The 18,748-nt window shown below is 33.8% G+C and overlaps 1 pseudogene; it reads left to right on the top strand.

Annotated features, from left to right (window-relative positions):
• The first annotated feature begins 1,762 nt into the window (after positions 1 to 1,762).
• LOC119524177 overlaps positions 1,763 to 18,748 on the top strand; it is a 33,969-nt pseudogene continuing 16,983 nt past the window's right edge.

The following is an 18,748-nucleotide window of genomic DNA, read 5'->3' as shown; positions in this document are numbered from 1 at the left end:
GTAAATAGTATCATGTTATGAGTATTCTTTTGTGGCTTAATTTTTTGGTCAGTAGTATTTTTTGAAATATATAGTTCAGTTTTGCAGTTATATAGGGTAGCCATTGTTTGAGTATGAACCAAATATTTATCCGTTCTTCCACTGATGCATATTTATATTGTTTCCAAACTTTTACTGTTACAAAAAATGCTCTTATAAACTTGTTACTTGGGCAAGTGACTCTCTAAAATGTATAGCTAAGACTGGAATTGCTGTGTCTTCTACTCAACTATTGGCAAATTGTTTTCCAAAGTGGTTGCACCAAATTATGCCCCAGCAGTATATGAGGAGTACACTGAATTCTCTATCCCACATTTTGCATTGTTATATTCTAAAATTTTGCCTACTAGATTAATATGAGGTAATACTTCCCTGAATACAATTGGGGTTAGGTATCTTTTATTGTATTTATTCATCATTTGCATTTCTTTTATTAATCCTTTCATAAACTTTGCCTATTTTTCTACTGAGTTGTCTATTTCTTATGATTTGCATAAATTCTTTACGTTCTGTATTCTAATCTTGCACATGTTTATATGACTTGCAGCTATCTTCTTACAGTCTATGGCATATCTTTTCACTATTTTTAAAAATAGTGTCTGATTTAATGTCAAATTTAATAATTTCTCCTAGATGATTTTTTTTAAGAAATCCAATTCTAGGGCTTCTGATTTAAGGATAGAGACATAAAGTCAGCTTTTTAACCTTCACAAATGCATCCAGGATAATGAGAAACAAATGCTAACTCCATTCAGTGAAACAATGAAAACACAAACTGAGATTACATTCAAAATGGAGGTAAGAAATGGTGACTATCAAATAGGAAGTGTGAGAAGAAGCAGAGAGAAGAATACCTGTGGCTGCAAAATGAGGATGCAGAGAAAATATTTCAAAGCAAGTAGCTCAGCACAAGATGCAATACTCAAGCTTTCGTTGAAATAGTGGGAATTGGACACAAAGATTGTATCAAGAGTTTTTTGAGAGGTAATTGTTTTGGCTGAAGAAAAGAGTAACCAAGACAAGTTATTTTTAAGAAACACTGTCATTGCAGAAGCAGAGGAGAGGATACTTTGGAGTCTGGGAAAAAGTAAAGGTTGAAAGAACATATGCCAAAACCATGTCATAATGGAAATTCTTACCAGAAAGAAAGTAGAACCTGCCCTAACTCATTAATCATATGCAAATAGTTGGATAGGGAAAACCCACCTCCTCAAATGTTGACTAATCAAAAGTGAATTTGCACAGCATATATTCAAAGACACATGGAAAAATGAGAAAAGAATCAACAGTGACATTCAATGAATGGAAAGTAAAGATCACTGCTGGGGAAGTCAGGGACACACCAGTGACCATCTCCCAGTCCTTGCCTACCCTTACTTCCATTTCTATTGTGTGCAGACATTTCAGTCATTAATAATTTGCTTGTCTGAAAATGACAGTTTAATTTTCCTTTTCTAAGTTTATACATTTCTTTTTTTTTCCTTTTTTTCTTTTCATACTGCTTTGTACTAAGAATACTATCTAGTATACTGTTAAATGTAATTTGTGGAGCAAGTTGCTACACCATGCATCATGGGAACATAGGCTAAGGCACAACAAAGACTTCCAGCAAATGACATGTTATTACCTACACAGCACAAAGGGTCCAAAGGGGCAGGGGAGGAGATCCCTTTATGGTTGGTCTCTGTGGAGAGGCCAACTGTTTAGGTCAGGGTGGTGGATAATGGTGGCGGATGATGGCTTTGCATGCCTGCTTCATATCATAAAGGACAGACCAGTCTGTACTGCCCATGAATGTGTATTCGTACAACTCCAGAGGAAGGAGGCTCTGGCATTGAGAGCTCGAGCTGCCTGTTCCCAGGTTTCGGGTTTCAGGTAGTCAGGCCATTCCATTAGACTTACTGTTTCCCCAGAGCTGTGGAATGGAAACATACTAAAACATCTGCACACAATAGAGAAGGAAGGGTGCGGTAGGCCAGAGCAGGCAGGTGGCTGCTAGGCATGTCCCTGACTTTCCCAGCATGAGTTGCCTCCTCAGCCCAGCTTTGTTCCCAATTTCAAAAGGACAGTTTTCAACACTACAACGTTAAGTGGATGTTTGCCGCAGATTTTGTAAAAACTATGCTTATCCAATCAAAGATGTTTTCTTTTATTTTTAGCTTGCTAAAATGTTTGGTTTTAAAATCTTAAATGCATATTAAATTTTGTAATTGAGATGATCTATTATCTATTAAATGATAGATAAAAATCTAAAGGAGTCACTCACTCTTAGGACTCTCAGTAACCTTGCACTTGTAGAATCCTGAGTTAATTCCTTCTTAAATTTTGTGCCCCTACTGCTTTGCTTGTTTCATCCTAGTCCTGGCCCTGCTATTTTCTTATCTCTCCTGGCAAATTATGGATAATTTCTTCATATATATCTTCTATTTCACTAATTCTTTCTTCAACTTTGTGTAATGTTTCTTTTACAGTTTTTAAAATAATTCCTTTTTCTTTTTTTAAAACAGCTTTATTGAGATATAATTCACATACAATTCACCTATTAAATGTATAATTCAATGGTTTTTAGTATATTTGCAGGTATGTGAAACCATCACCAAACTCAATTTTAGAACATTTTCATTACCTCATAAAGAAACCCTATACCTTTTAGTTATCACACCCAAATACCTCCTTCCCTTTCCAGCCCTAAACAATCACTAATCTAACTTACGTCTTTGTAGATTTGTCTATTCCAGGCATTTCATATAAATGGAATCATATCATATCTGGCCTTTTGTGACTAACTTCTTTCACTTAGCATAACATTTTCAAGGTTCATTTATGTGGTAGCATATATCAGTACTTCATTCCTTTTTTATGGCTGAATAATATTCCATTACATAGATATACTACATTTTGTTTATCCATTCATCCAATTGATGGATGTCTGGGTTGTTTTCAGCTTTTGATTTTAAACATTCATGTACACATTTTTTTGCATAGGCATTTGTTTTCATTTCTCTTGGTATATACTTGGGAGTATAACTGCTAGGTTACATGCTCATTCCATGTTAAATTGCTTGAAGAACTGTCAGATTGTTTTCCAAAGTGACTGCACTATTTTGCATTCCCACCAGCAGTGGATGAGAATTCTAGATTTCTCCACATCCTCTCCAACTCTTGTCATTATCTGAATTTTTTTATTCTAGCCATCCTGGTAAGTGAGAAGTGGCATCTCATTGTAGTTTTGATTTACATTTTCCAGTTGGCTAATGATGTCAAACAATTTTTCATGTGCTTATTAGCCATTTGCATATCTTCCTTAGAAAAATAATCTCTATGATCCTTTGCCCATTTTAAATTAGGTTATTTGTTTTTCTATCATTGAGTTGTAATAATTCCTTATATATTATAGATATAAGTCCCTTATCAGATATATGCTTTACAAATATTTTCTCCCATTGTGCAGGTTGTCTTTTTCACTTTCTTGGTGGTGTCTTTTGAAGCACAAAAGATTTAATTTTGATAAATCCCAATTATTTATTTTTATTGTATTACTCATGCTGTTGGTGTCATATTTAAGAATCTGTAATCTGATTTTTAAATGAGCACAGTATTTTTATTTCACAAAGCATATTTTATTGTTATAATTTTCATTTGCCTTTTCCAGGACTGTGTATGCCTCATAGTTTCTTGTTGTATAGTCATGTTCGTGATTACATCCTTTATTCCTTTAAATGTTTTCAAACAAGTATTTTACAATCTGTATCTGACAGTTTAGTCATCTTTGTTCCTTGAAGGTCTCTTTTGTGTTGACTCTTCCTTTTTGTGTTGACTCACTCATAGTATCTCACATACTTAGTGATTTTTGTTTGAGATATGATGCTTGATTTTTAATCTGTGAGACACTTGTTGGCCTTTCCTCCCAAGAGTGTTTTCCTCTGATCTTCCAGTAGTTTTAGCTTACTCCTTTCCCAAGTACATTTCAGCCACTCTTGAATGTTTTGGCTCATAACAGAATCTCATACTTAGTTTACTGTTGTTCCCAGGATTGGTATCTCAATGGAACTCTTATTCTAATACCCTGGTGGTAAGGCCACTTGCTCCTCCTTGGTACCTGCAGGTCCTGGCAGGTCTCCTGACACTATGACTCCCAGCTCTTCTAATTCTCTACTGCTGTGGCCTCCTACCTCTGCTCCATGTTTCCCAGGCCTTTGTACACCTGGTTCCTGGACATTCTCATCCCAGCCTGTGGACATTGATGCTTTCACTGCTAATTTTTTCTCTTTAACCATAGATCATAAAAATGCATTTGAGAAAATTCAATATTCATTATTGATAAACATTCTAAATAAAGTAGGAAAAGATAGATATTTCTTCGTCATGATAATGTTTCTATCTTTAGATAAGCACGAACCTCATGCTAAATGGGAAAACACTAATAGCAATGGCATTTATTGGGAATAACAGATGGCCATCTACTGTTACTATGATTATCTAATATTGGTCTAGATGATAAAACTAGAAAAGAGAAATACACTAAATGTATAATTTGAAAAGAAGCATAATATTATGTACAGATGGTATGATTTTATATGTGGAAAAGCCAAGATATAAAATCAACAGGAGAAATATTTCAAGCATTAACAAAATTCACAAAAAATAGTTGGGAACATAATTTATATACAAAAATTAACATTTTAATTTATGAAAATATCAACCAATTAGAAGATAAGGTTGATGAAAATTTACAATAATTTCAACAATAAAAATAAAATACTTAGGCATATACTTAACAAGAAGTATGAAAGACGTAGATGAAGAAAACTTTTAAGTGCTCCAGAGAGAGTCAAAATGACTAAACTAATGTAATGTCAAAATAGGATCATCCAAAAACAGAAAGATGCCAATTGTCCAAAAGGTAATCTATGTATTTTATACAATCTATAGTTTAAAGGCAAAAAAAACCTCAATAAAGCTATAAACAGGCAAGATGATTTCAATGCTAATATATAAAAATAAGCATGCAGGAAACTATTTTCTTTAAAAAGAAGAATGAGAGGGAACTAGCTTTATCAGATATTAATATATGGTTTTGGCATCTGAATAGAGAGACAGATCAATAGAATCAAATAAAAAGGACAGAAATAGAATCAAATAAATATGGTTATTTATTTCTTGATTAAAGTGGCATTTCAAACAAGCAGGGGTAAAAAAAGAGTGATGTAATATTCAGTATAGTGTGGGGATTACCGGATGGACATCTGAAAAGAAAGTCAAACTTGAACACATCTCATTCCTTATGCCAAATTAAATCAATATCAATCAAAGATCAAAGGTAAAAATTATACTTAAAAAAACTTAATGAAACCATGGGATTCTTAAATAGTAATAGATTGAAAAAGCCTTTCCAAGTATAAGAGAGTAACAAATTAGACTACATAAAACATAAAAATTTGGCATGACAAAGCTACCACAAATCAAAGCCAAAGAATAAACAAGGAGAATATTTGCAATTCATATAGTTATATTGCAGTGCACTAACTTTCCAAATAAGGAAAGAATCTTTGTATATTCAGAAGAAAATGGCACAATAGGAAAATAAGCAAAGGAACAGACACTTCATAGAAAAGAAAATACAGATTGTTTTCTTAAATGAAAAGATGCTCAACCTCATTAATAGTAAGATAAAAAATCTGCATACATCAAAGAGTATGAAAGCATCTGGTTGGTGAAAATGAGGGAAAACAAACACTCTCATATATTGCTTGTGAAAGTGTGAATTGATACACAATCTGTCTAAAGGGCAATTTGCAATATTTATCAAAATTACTGTTACATTATATGTACATAATCTTGGGACTAGATGTGTCAGCTTGGTACCTGGATTGGGTGACGAATGTGAGTTGCCTTGGGGCACCCTGTCATAAAACTCATCCCTTAGCAGGTAGTGGTCTGCCAGCATGTTCTGTTCCCCTTGGTTCTGAGCATATGTAAATGTCCATGGAGACTGCTTGGCTAACTCTATGTACTTTATGGCACCTGGTGACAGTTCCCCATGGGGAGGAAGGGGCCTCCTTTGCTTGCAGCACAAGAGGGGTATACTTATACTACCTCCGTGCTCTGTGGATGGAGACCACTAACCACAGGGACCAGTGCCCACTATTGAGGCTGAGTCTGCTCTGTTACATCCACTGCCTGTGTGAGTCATGTTTTTGTTGATGACCCTGACACCTGCAAAACATGGAGTGGGCTGACATCCTAGGACTCCTCTCCTGGAAGCAGTAACCAGGCATCTCTTTCCCTGACATAAATAAAAATATGTACAAATATAAATACAAATATAATATATATACATATACTATAAATATAGTCAAATATGTATAGGCATACACACTTCACTTTAAATCTGCTTTGCAGATACTGTGTTTTTTTACAAATTGATGTATGTGGCAACCCTGTGTAGAGAAATCCTATTTGCACCATTTTCCCAATAGCATGTGCTCACTCAGTATCTGTTTCTGATCACAGTTTGGTAATTTTACAATTTTTCAAGCTTTTTAATTATTATTACATCTGTTATGGTGATCAGTGATCTTTAATGTTACTATTATAATTGTTTTAGGGTACCATGAAACATGCCCATATAAGATGGTGGACGTAATTGATAAATGTTTTAAGTACACTCACTGCTTCACTGCTCGCTGGTTCCCCCATCTATCTCTCTCTCTCTCCTTGGGCCTTCCTATTCCCTGAGACATAACAATATTGAAATTAGTCTGATGAATAATAACCCTACAATGGCCTCTAAGTATTTGAGTGAAATGAAGGGTCACATGTCTCCTAATGTAAATCAAAAGCTAGAAATAATTAAGCTTAGTGAGGAAGACTTAACAAAAGCCAAAGTAGGCCAAAAGCGAGGCCTCTTGTGCCAAACAACCAAGTTGTGAATGCACAGGAAAAGGTCTTGAGGGAAATTAAATATGCCACTCCAGTGAACACACAAATGATAAGAAAGTGAAACAGCCTTATTGCCAATACAGACACAGTTTTAGTGATCTGGATAAAAGATTAAATCAGCCACAACATTCCCATAAGCCAAAACCTAAACCAGAGCAAGTCCCTATCTCTTTTCAATTCTGTGAAGTCTGAGAGAGGTGAGGAAGCTGCACAAGAAAAGTTTAAAGCTAGCAGAGGTTGGTTCATGAGGTTTAACAAAGTAAGTCATCTCCATAACATAAAAGTGCAGGTGAAGCAGCAAGTGCTGATATAGAAACTTCAGCAAGTTATCCAGAAGATCTAGCTAAGATAATTGATGAAGGTGGCTACACTAAACAGATTTTCAATGTGTGCAAAACATCCTTCTATTTGAAGTAGATGCCATCTAAGACTTTCATAGCTGGAGAGAAGTCAATGCCTGGCTTCAGAGCTTCAAAGGACAGGCTGACTCTCTTCACTAGGAGCTAATGCAGCTGGAGACTTTAAGTTGAAGCCAATGCTCATTTACCATTCTAAAAATCCCAGGACCCTTAAGACTTATGCTAAATCTACTCTGCCTGTGTTCTATAAATGGAACAAAGTATGATGACAGCACATCTGTTTATAACATGGCTTACTGAATAGTTTTAGACCACTGTTGAGACCTACTGCTCAGAAAATAAAGATTCCTTTCAAAATATTACTGCTTATTGACAATGTACCTGTTCACCCAAGATCCCTGATGGAGATGTGCAATGAGAGTAATGTTTTTGTGCCTGCTAATATGAGATCCATACTTCAACCCCTGGATCAAGGAGTTATTTCAACTTTTAAGTCTTATCATTTAAGAAATATATTGCATAAGGCTAGAGCTTCTATAGATAGCGATTTCTCTGGTAGATCTGGCAAAGTAAATTGAAAACCTTCTGGAAAGAATTCACCATTCTAGTTGCCATTAAGAACATTCATGAGTCATGGGAAGAGGTCAAAATATCAACTTTAACAGGAGTTTGGAAGAAGTTGATTGCAACTCTCATGGATGACTTTGAGGGGTTCAAGACTAAAGTGGAGGAAGTAACTGCAGATGTGGGAGAGTTAGCAAGAGAACTAGAATTAGAAGTGGAGCCCGGAGATCTCAGGATAAATCTTTAATGGATGAGCAAAGAAAGTGGTTTCTTGAGATGAAATCTACTGGTGAAGATGCAGTGAACACTGTTGAAAGGACAACAAAAAATTTGGAATATTATGTAAACTTGGTTGATGAAGCAACGGCAGGGTTTGAGAGGATTGACTCTAATTTTTAAAGAAGTCCTAAAGTGGATAAAATATTATCAAATAGCATCACATGCTACAGAGAAATCTTTTGTGAAGGAAGGAATCAATCAATGTGGCAAACTTCATTGTTGCCTTATTTTAAGAATGGCCACAGCCACCCCAACCTTCAGCAACCACCACCCTGATCAGTCAGCAGCTGTCACCATCAAGGTGACAAAAAGATTATGACTTGCTGAAGGCTCAGATGATGGTTAGCATTTTTTAGCAATAGAGTATTTTTAAATTAAGTTATGCATTGTTTTCTAAGTTTTTTTTTTAAGACACAGTGCTATTACACACTTAATAGACTACAGTATAGTGCAAACATAACTTTTCTTGTGACTTGCTTTATCATGATATTTGCTTTATTGCAGTGTTCAGGAAACGAACCTGCAATATTCCCTTGGTATGTCTATACAAAATGAATGGAAGCAGTAGTAGAACAGTTAAATATATTTGATATATCTATATAATGGAATAGTATTCAGTATTTTTAAGGTAAGGAATTATTTTAATATTACATATTGATATGGAACCATCTCTAAAAAATACCACATGAATAAAAGTAAGATGCTAAACAGTATGTGTGTGTATATATATATTTTTTTTTCTTGTTTATATAACAAAATAAATAATATTGTGTGTGTGTGTATGTGTGTTTAAAGATGCACAAGGAACTGATAACGTATCTCTGGAGATGATATACAAGATACTGAGAGGATGCATAAAAATGTTTGAGTTTGCTGGATTGATCCCCATAACTTTTGAGAGGGAGATAGCTGTGTTTGAGAATCACTAATGCGAGGAAGACTACAAGGGATGACATTTTGTACTTAGAATCTACTGAGAATTAATTTCTATATATTGTGTGAGGTAGAGATTTAATTTTTGTCTTATTTATTTTTCCAATATAGATTGCAAACTGTTCCAGCATCATTTACTGAATAATTGATTCTTTAGTGATATCATATGCTACCAGTTTCCATATAGATGTGGATCAGTTTGTATACGTTTTATTCAATATCCTTTTTCTATTCATGAGGTATAGCAAGTCTCCACACAATTCTTCAGAACTGTCTTGCTCATCTTGGTCCTTGGCTTTTCCTATAAATTTTAGAATAATATTATCAAGTTTAATTTAAGAAAACCTCTCTCGGTATTCACTGAACTTGCTTTGAGTTTATGTAAGTATTTGGGGAAATTTTTCTTCTTTATAAATTGGAAATTTCCAACTCTGAACATGGTAAATCTCTAGTTATATAGGTACTTAACACCTATATAAATAGAGATTTCAACAGTTTTGTAATTTTTCCCATTAAAGTTTTTATATCTTATGTTAAATTTTTTCCAAGGCATTTTTTTTTTTTTATATTCAGAGCACTGACCCAGACGTATGAGCGTCCTTTTTTTTTTCTTTGCTTATTGATAAATTTATTTGTGTCTATCATTTCATTGAATAAATAGCCCTTTGGGTTCCTCACATAGAGTGAGTGTTTTGATTCCTTACTTCCTCCTTCCCAAAGGCCCAAGATCTGTTCATTTCTCTCTGTGTAGCATCAAAACTCAAGCCCTTTCCAGGACATCCAGAACCCTGAAGCACCAACTTCACACTAGTGTTCAGCTTCCACTTAATTTGGGGGCTCTGGGAATTTTCTTTTCTTCCTTTTGAACTTAACTTTTTTTTTTTTTTAATTAAATTCAGTTTTATTGAAATATATTCATACCATACAGTTATCCATGGTGTACAATCAACTGTTCACAGTACCATCATATAGTTATGCATTCATCACCTCAATCTATTTCTGAACATTTTCCTTACACCAGAAAGAATTAAAATAAGAATAAGAAATAAAAATAAAAAAGAACATTCAAATCACCCCCCATCCCACCCTAGTTTTCATTTAGTTTTTGTCCCTATTTTTCTACTCATCCATCCATACATTAGATAAAGGGAGTGTGAGCCACAAGGTTTTCACAATCACACTGTCGCACCTCTTGTAATCTACATTTGAACTTAACTTTTAAAAGCATATTTGTTATACTTTAACCAGTATTTTCTAGTTTTTTGGTAAAAGGAATTTTTAGGCTATCTAAATTGCTATATGGTGAGAAATAATTGACAACATGAAATCTTTGAAGTGAGGTAATACTGGTGGCTTTGAGTCTGGCACTCTAAAATGATTCATGAGTTTTATTTTTAATATAGCCTTAATTAACTTGCTCTTGATTTATTTTATGCAACTTTTAACTCCAGGTTCCTTGTTATTATAAGCACACGTTCTTGCCTTTCAGTTATGTGTGTGGCTGATCCTTGAGATAAGATTGTAATAAATTAATTTGATAAAATCATATAGATTTTGACCTATGCAAGTACCCTGGCCCTTCCTTGAAAGTGCCGCTACACTGTATAAACTGTAAGTTCAAGCTATTCTTTTTATTCTTTTCAGGAAATATTCATATTAATAACCCTTTTGCTTTATGAAAAGTAACATTTCTAATAATGGAAACTTAATTTGAATTAGCCTAAATTACTAAAGTGCTCAGCTACAGAGACTTACAAAAGGTCAGTTCAAAAGAATAAACCTAGTATTTCATGATACATAATTTTTAGCTTTTGACAGCACTGAAAAATAACATTAAGTCAAATTTGTTTAAATCTTTCTAATTCTATCATTGTGTTGGATATCAAAGCTATTTGAATTGTGTAGGGAAGGAATTTGTTTTTAATGTAAATTCAGTGCATAATAATAACAGCAAACATATTGCACTAACAATATACAGGCCTTGTTCTAAGCACTTTATCGATATTAATTCTTTTAATGCAGACATTAGCTGCCTGTGCAGCAGATGTTATTCATCTTTCCAGTTTATGGTTGCAGACACCAAGGTATAGAAAGTAAAGTAGCTTGGCCACTTTACCATGCCAATGGATAAAGTAGTCCTGAGAGAGTCAAGCCCCGGCAGTCTGCATCCACCTAGTCCCTTAACCACATCATACTCTTTCATTTAGCTTGCTGCAAAATATAGTTTCCATGATTCTATGGTAACTGTATTAGATGATGTATTGAATTGGTGTAGCCAATTTTAATACTTGGACTTTCTTTTGGCGAAAGGCTGTATATTTTCTATCACAGTAGACTGTCAAAATTGGTCTGTAGCATAAGCTTCCTTAAATATTTGATGACACCCACCTTTTCATGTTATTAAGAGCTCTATAAAATTGTTTCAAAATATGTATTGTAACTTGGCCTAGTTTTTAAATGAATTTCTTGGTTCTGTTTTTCTAAATCCTATTACCTATAGAAAATATAGATTATCATAATATATTTTATATTTGCAGACTTCATATTATACTCCTAGAAATGAACATTAGCAATTATCTTACACAAACTCTTCATTTTATAGATGAAGAAACTGAGGCCCAGAGAACCGAAGACCATACATGGCAGAACAGAGGTGAAAACCTCTATCTTCTAGCTCTTAGTGCAGTGGAGTCATACCTTACCCAGATACTGGGTCCTAAATTCAGTTAGTAAGTCAAGAAGGGTACAGTATAAAGTAAAAACTATCCTTTAAAATCCCATCGGAAGGAATGTGCTGTTGATCTTAGCATTGAAACATTTGATTGTTTCTTTAGGGGAGTTCCAGGTTATTTAGTTGGCTCATGTTTGTGTTAGATAAGGTTGTCTCTTGCTTCATTAGAATAGGCTATAATGAATGGCCTGAAAATCACAGTGGTTTAATGTAATAAAAATTTACTTGCTTGAGCTGCAGTCCAGTCTTAGGTTGGTGGCTGTCCAAGTGGTGACTCAGGGACCCAAGATGTCTCCATCTTGTGGCCCCACCATCTTGTGGTTCACGGTCACTCTTGGCAGCAACCATTTGGCAGAAGAAAAGAAGAAAGAAAGTACAGATAATTAAGGGAGATGTTTTAGAGGTCAAGCCTAGAATTAGCCTTCAGCCTTTCTTCCCATATTCTACTGCCCAGAACTCAGTCACATGGCCATTCTTTTAGGCACACGGGGTTGGGAAATGTAGTCATACTCTTTGCCCAGGAAGAAATTGAAATGGCTTGGTGAATATGTAGTATTCTTTCTTCCATAGCTGATATTTAGGGACCATGTTGCCCCCAAACTAGATATATTTAAACTCTAGAATAACTCTGTGCACTCTGAGTTGTTCATACTCTTACAGGCAAGTGGGGGTAGCAGATTTATATTTCCTTCTGCAATATTTATTATCATCCTCTTTTAATCCTTTTTTTTTTGTCCATTTTGCTGAAGAATTTCAGTACCTATTAAAAGACTCATTGGGAACATAATTTTTTGTTTTGTTTTGTTGTTTTTTGGTAGAATCCTTGCTTGCAAGATGTTGAGACCACTAGCCAGAAAAAAACAAAATAAGCTATAATACAATGTTATAAGCTAAGAAGGTGGCATGTCAAAAAGAGTAATGACAAAATCTAGTGGCCATGCTTGCTTAGTCATTCATGCCCTAATATATAAAATTATCTCTACCTGAAAGGTAGGATATTTATTAATTTAATTCAGAATTGCCTCCAATCTTAGATGTTGGGGTAAAATAATTCAATAAAACATAATCTATGTATATTCAGTATAAAGAAAAAACCTTGTTGGGTTAAGCTAAAGTCATTATAATTGTGCTCCTAAAAACTTTTATGATGAAACCAATCATGGATTTGACATAAGAGGAGATTTTTAAAGCAGAGATTATTATAAAGAGAGATTAGCAGCTACTGGAATTTTCTCTTCTAACCCCAACTGAACAAAGAAAACTGAAAGGTTGGTCTGAATATTATACATCTTGGAGGTTTTATCATATACAAGGGCTCTGAAAAATTAGAATTCTGAGCAGCGTTTCATCCATGGAACCAATTTAAATTACTATACACCTGTAAATACATATTTTAGAGTTTTCTCATCTTTGTGTTTATAACTATTATTATTTTTATTTTAAAGATGAGAAACCTGTGGCTTAGATTACTCAAGTGATTTTTGGATAGACACTAAAGTAAAAAGTAGAAAATTGGGACCAGATATCAGATCTCTTGATTCCCAATCTAGTTCTTGCTCTGCTTCTATCTATGTATATCTAAAATGTGAGGGACGTCTATATTTACCTCAAATTGTTCTCAATGCACAGTGAATTTGTGTGACGGTACTTTCCTTATCATGAGTTTGAATCATAGTAATGATCCATAATAATGAACTCAGCTTCATATCCAATGGACGTGTTTTTATCTACACCTGGAATGTAAGCTGCAATCTACTTTATTCCATAATGTATTCCAGGGATCTAATATATCAGAAAAATATGTGGTACATAGTAGATCCTCAATAAATATTTATTTAATAATTGAAGTATTATAGAAATAAACCAATATCAAACAGTTTCACATTAATCTTGTTACATATGCAAAATATATTTATCTAGATAATATGGTTCTATATGGAACACGTCAGTGTAATCAGTACAATATTTATTTGGGGATCCAAAATTCCCTGGTGTTTTTAGAATTTAAATTATGTTCTTTAACTTAAATGCCATTGGTGGGTATGTGGTGAATAAACATAAATCTTTTGACTATTACAAAGTCATTAAACATGATGATGATAAAAACATGAAAATTTGATGAAATCTTGAGTGAAATAGAATATAAATGTATTTTGACCCTATAGTCACAAATATTTAAATAGCAAAGGCTTCAAATAACATATGACTTCAAAGAAACACACAATTGATGAGTGTGTTAAAGTGATTTGTTCCTTTTTATTTATTGTTTTTCTTTATTTTATCCTGTACTTGACTAGTAAAAATGGCAGATTTTACCTATATTTCTTTTAAACTTGAAAATTATTTCAAATTTGTTTCTTTATGCTGGTCTATATTTTAATCATGGTGAAGTAAAAAATTTTTTTATTCATGTAGACAAAACTTTAATACACAAAAATCAAACAAAATTTTTTTTTTTAAAAGTGGATGTCATTTTTCAGGCTTGCATTATCCTAAATGGAATGCTTTGATGATCCAATTTAACCAAAAGACTACTGTCATTTCTTTATGTTTTCTGTGGCAATCACTGTTGAAGGCAGCATGCTTCTGAGACACACTTCTCTTTTTAAATAAAATACTAGTATCACTTATGCTACATGGTCTCATTAAAACAAATAATACATATTTCTTAGTTGTATACACTGTAAAAATCCAGAAATAATGGCAATCCCAGAAGCTTCAAGCACTCCTAGAACCCAAACTGTGGTCTCCTTTCCCATAAAAGAAACCAAAGCTCATTTGATGTTTGGAGATAAAATGTATAGAATGAGCCTGGAATATCTTCTTATATTAGAAAACAGAGAAGTTATCAAAATTATTGTGGTCATGTCGAAAGGACTCAGGAGCCTACATGAAATACTACCACTGGCCAAAGTGGGGATAATTTAAGCACATTAAGATCAGTAACTTCAAAGGATGGAAACATATCATATATTTTAAAAGCCATGAATTTATTATGATCCCCATCATCCCCCAATACCTGATCACCTGTGAAGAATGATCAGAACCAATTCATGGTTCTGAAAACTAATTAAACATTTAACTTGTTGAAATGTTCCTTAGTAAATGGTTTTGTTTTTTCTTAAAAATACTTAAATCAAAACCATGAAAAAAAAATCTGACTACATCAAAATGTAAAACAAAATGAAAAAAGCTATAGATGCTTTTATTTTTTTACTTTTCTTGTCTGGAAATCAACCTCAAGCAAATCTGAGCTAAAATGTAGAGAAATTATTCATTGTGGTAGGGAATATCTAGAAGTTATGGCATATATTTTCACCATTTTTAGATCTAGCTTTTACCACTAGGTACTTTTAGAAGAACATCTTCCTACACACTTATTTTATTCCCATATGTTTTATGTAGGGAATTCCCTTCAAGACTAATTTTACCTGTACTTTTTTTTACTGTTCGCTGGTGTGCATTTCTTTTCTATGTCTGCCATTTAAAAATTAAGATTCAGATGTTGTACTTTCCCAAGTGATTTGATCTGCTGCTGTAAAATTAAGACAACTGAGTATTTCTTTTAAAGTATGCCAGGCAAATCTGTTGAGCAGAAGAAAAAAGTGATATTTTCTGAAACCAAATGCAACATTTATTGGACATATTTGTAGATGAGTTTTGTGTCGTCGGTTTCATTTGAGCTGTATGGTCATCCATGTGTGAGGAAACAAATTTGAAAGCTCACTGAATACTCTGGGCCATCTTTCCAAGTATATCCTGCATCATCTGGACTTTAAAATATATTACATCACACATGGATTGCTGGGCTCTCCAAATAAAGTTGGCAAGAGGTAATCCTTTTGTTTATCTCGACTGAGAAAGCAACTGCTTTTGTGTAGAGTCTTACCGCAGTTAAAAACTCTTGGTTGCAGCAATTTCTTCTTTACTTTCAATTTCTTGTCGAAATAGTTTCTTACTAATAATAGCATTCACCATCCTTTAAGAAGCAGAATATGTAAATGAATTATCAAAAATCAGATGGCACTAGGGACAAAAGTGAAGCTTGGGCATGCTTACAAACAAAATAATTTCAGAAATATTCTATTTGAAGAATTACTTTTTCTCCACCCCTAACATGTAACACACACACATACACACACACACACACCAGTCTGGAATACAAATATTGGGTGGTACAGAACAAATTTAGCTTTTGTTTCCAGCAGACTTCAATAACAGCAAAGACTTTCAAACTTGTTCATACCAATTAACAAGTCATGTTTGGAAAACTATAGAATCAGCACAGTGCTCAATGTTTACCTTCTTTTTATGTAACAATATTTAATTACACATTGAGTTTTTTATTTGTGTGTGTTGTGCCATATCAGTAATCCCCTTTATTGGAAGTAGAGGTAGTTAGCAGTACACATATTTCTGTCCTATATGTTGAGCTCAATTGACCCACCACAGTATACTGTGCAGTTTTTCAGCCTGTAATGGTTCTGGGTGATAGAAGTAAGCTTAATAATTGTAGAATTTTAAACATGGAAAGAAGTGCACATTTCCAATCATACAATTTGAGATTTGGCATATCATAGTATTTCCTCCAAAGTAAAACTAAAATATATATAGTCAATTCCACAAAAAAGTTCTCAATTTTATTGGATAAAACATGCATCTTAAAAGACTGTATATAGTAGTTTTTAATTATTGAATGAAAAATAGATACATTGACATGAAAACAGGATATCAAACACATGGTATGAAAAAGACAATTTTCTAGTAAAAAATAGTAAAACGTTGGCTGATTGATATTATAGATTATCCAATTAGCCTTTTGTTAAATTGGTTTTAAGAAATTAATTTTGGTGCAACTTTTGAATTGCATGGGATTATAACTATTCTTGACTCTAAAACAAACTATTTTATTGTTATAAGTCTATCATTACAAGTGTGAATCAAGCCCTTTCAACATTTTTTAAGAGGCCACAAGAGTTGCCTTCATCCCATTGAAATTAGTGAGCATTCTCTAAACATTTTTATACTAGCATGTTATCTCTTCCCTCAAGTAGCTATGTCAAAACACCACAGGAAGGTCAATTATAATGAATTTCTATTTGTAGCATCAATAAGGATGTAGCATTCCATTGATATTTGTTTTCTACAAGAGACTCAGTACTGTATTTTGTGTTAATGATTCATATTTTCCTTAAATATTTTTAAAAGAGCTGCAAGAGACAATGTGAGAATAAATTACAGTTTACAATAGCAGAAAATGAAAAGGTAAAGAAAATAAATTCAAGGTCTTAAATTTCACTGTCGTACATAGATAATTAAAGCATTTTTCTAATTAGGAAGCCAAATCTTGCCTTTCGTAGTATTATAATTTTGATGATGGGATGGGTGGGTAAAGGATTAAAAGAGGGAGGGTGATGTCAATTGCTTTTTCTCATTTTGAATTTTTTTCAAGTACAATTTTCTTTTTATTTTCCAAAATAATCTCAAACTTTCAGAAAAGTTGCAAGTACAGTGCAAAGAAATTCCCCCAGAACCAGTGAGAGTAACAGTGCAACATGATATTCCATCCTTCCTAAATACCTTAGTGCATATTTCTTACAAAGATATTCTATACATCAAAAAAAAAGAATCAAAATCAGAAAATTAGCATTGATACATGATGCCATCTAATTCTCTTGACCCTAGTGAAGTTTCACCAATTGTCTCTTTTATAGACAACTATGAAAAAAGTTGAAAAGATTCAGCTATATCATTTATAGCAAAATGGTGCAGTCCAGAATCATATTTTGCATTTAGTTGTCTCCTTATGCCTGGAACAGTTCTTCAGCCTTTCCTTGATTTTCAGACCTTGGTACATTCGAAGTGTAGAGTCAGTTATTTTGTAGAATGTTCTGCAATTTCGGTTTGCCTCACTTTTCCTTATAATTAGATTCAGGTTATGCATTTGGCAGAAGTGATGCTGTGTTCTTCTCATTGCAGCGTGTCAGAGGGTGCACAATTTCAGTTTGTCTCATTATGGATGATGTTTACTTTGATCATCTGATTACAGTGGTAACTGCCTGGCTTCTCCTCTATAGAATTACTCTCTTTTTTATTTTATAATTGATATTTTGTGGTGAGGTACTTTGAAACTTTATAAATGTCCTATTTCTCATCAAGCTTTCAATTTATTAATTTATTTAAATGCACTGGTATGGATTGACAATTTCCTATTTTATTCAATGGTTTATGATCTGTTATTATCAATATGTACTATATTGAAGCTCAAATTGACCCCAGTTTGGCCTGTAGGAGCCTCTTCAACTTGGCTTTCTTTTGTCTTATTGGCGTGTCCCAACAATTTTTGGAACATTTTCCTACTTTCTGACACAATACAATAATCCTTTTGTACTTTTGTACGTTTCATACCCCAGCCCTGGGATCAGCCATTTTCCTAAGGAGCCTTGGTTCCTTTTAATAGGAAATGGTATTTAGACACCAAGAAGTTTAATGTTTTCGTGGTGTCACTGCTCACAGATCTAGGTAAGGAAACACACACACACACACACACACACACGTATATAAATAATATGTACCCACATATGTGTATACACACATACACACACATACACAATAGAAGCCATAAGTTCCCACCAATATGTCCATTTTCAATTCAACACCAGGGTTCATTCTGGAATTTTCCTTTTCCACATTTGCAGCTGCCTTTTCCAGCAGTGAGAAACCTGCTTCCATTATGCTTAATATAGTGGCTTATTTATCAATCTTGTATGTAATCCATTTCCCATCTCCATTGCCCCACCTTGCCCTGCTCTGGCTCCCCTTTCTGGGAGGCCAATTTGTGGGTGCAATTCTAAACAGCCTGGATTCTGACATCCCATACCAGCTCACCCCTGCCACCTTA

The sequence above is a fragment of the Choloepus didactylus genome, chromosome 1, assembly GCF_015220235.1.
Source record: "Choloepus didactylus isolate mChoDid1 chromosome 1, mChoDid1.pri, whole genome shotgun sequence".
Classification (NCBI taxonomy): domain Eukaryota; kingdom Metazoa; phylum Chordata; class Mammalia; order Pilosa; family Megalonychidae; genus Choloepus; species Choloepus didactylus.
The sequence above is the reverse complement of the archived record's forward strand: the minus strand, read 5'-3'. Positions and strand labels throughout refer to the sequence as shown.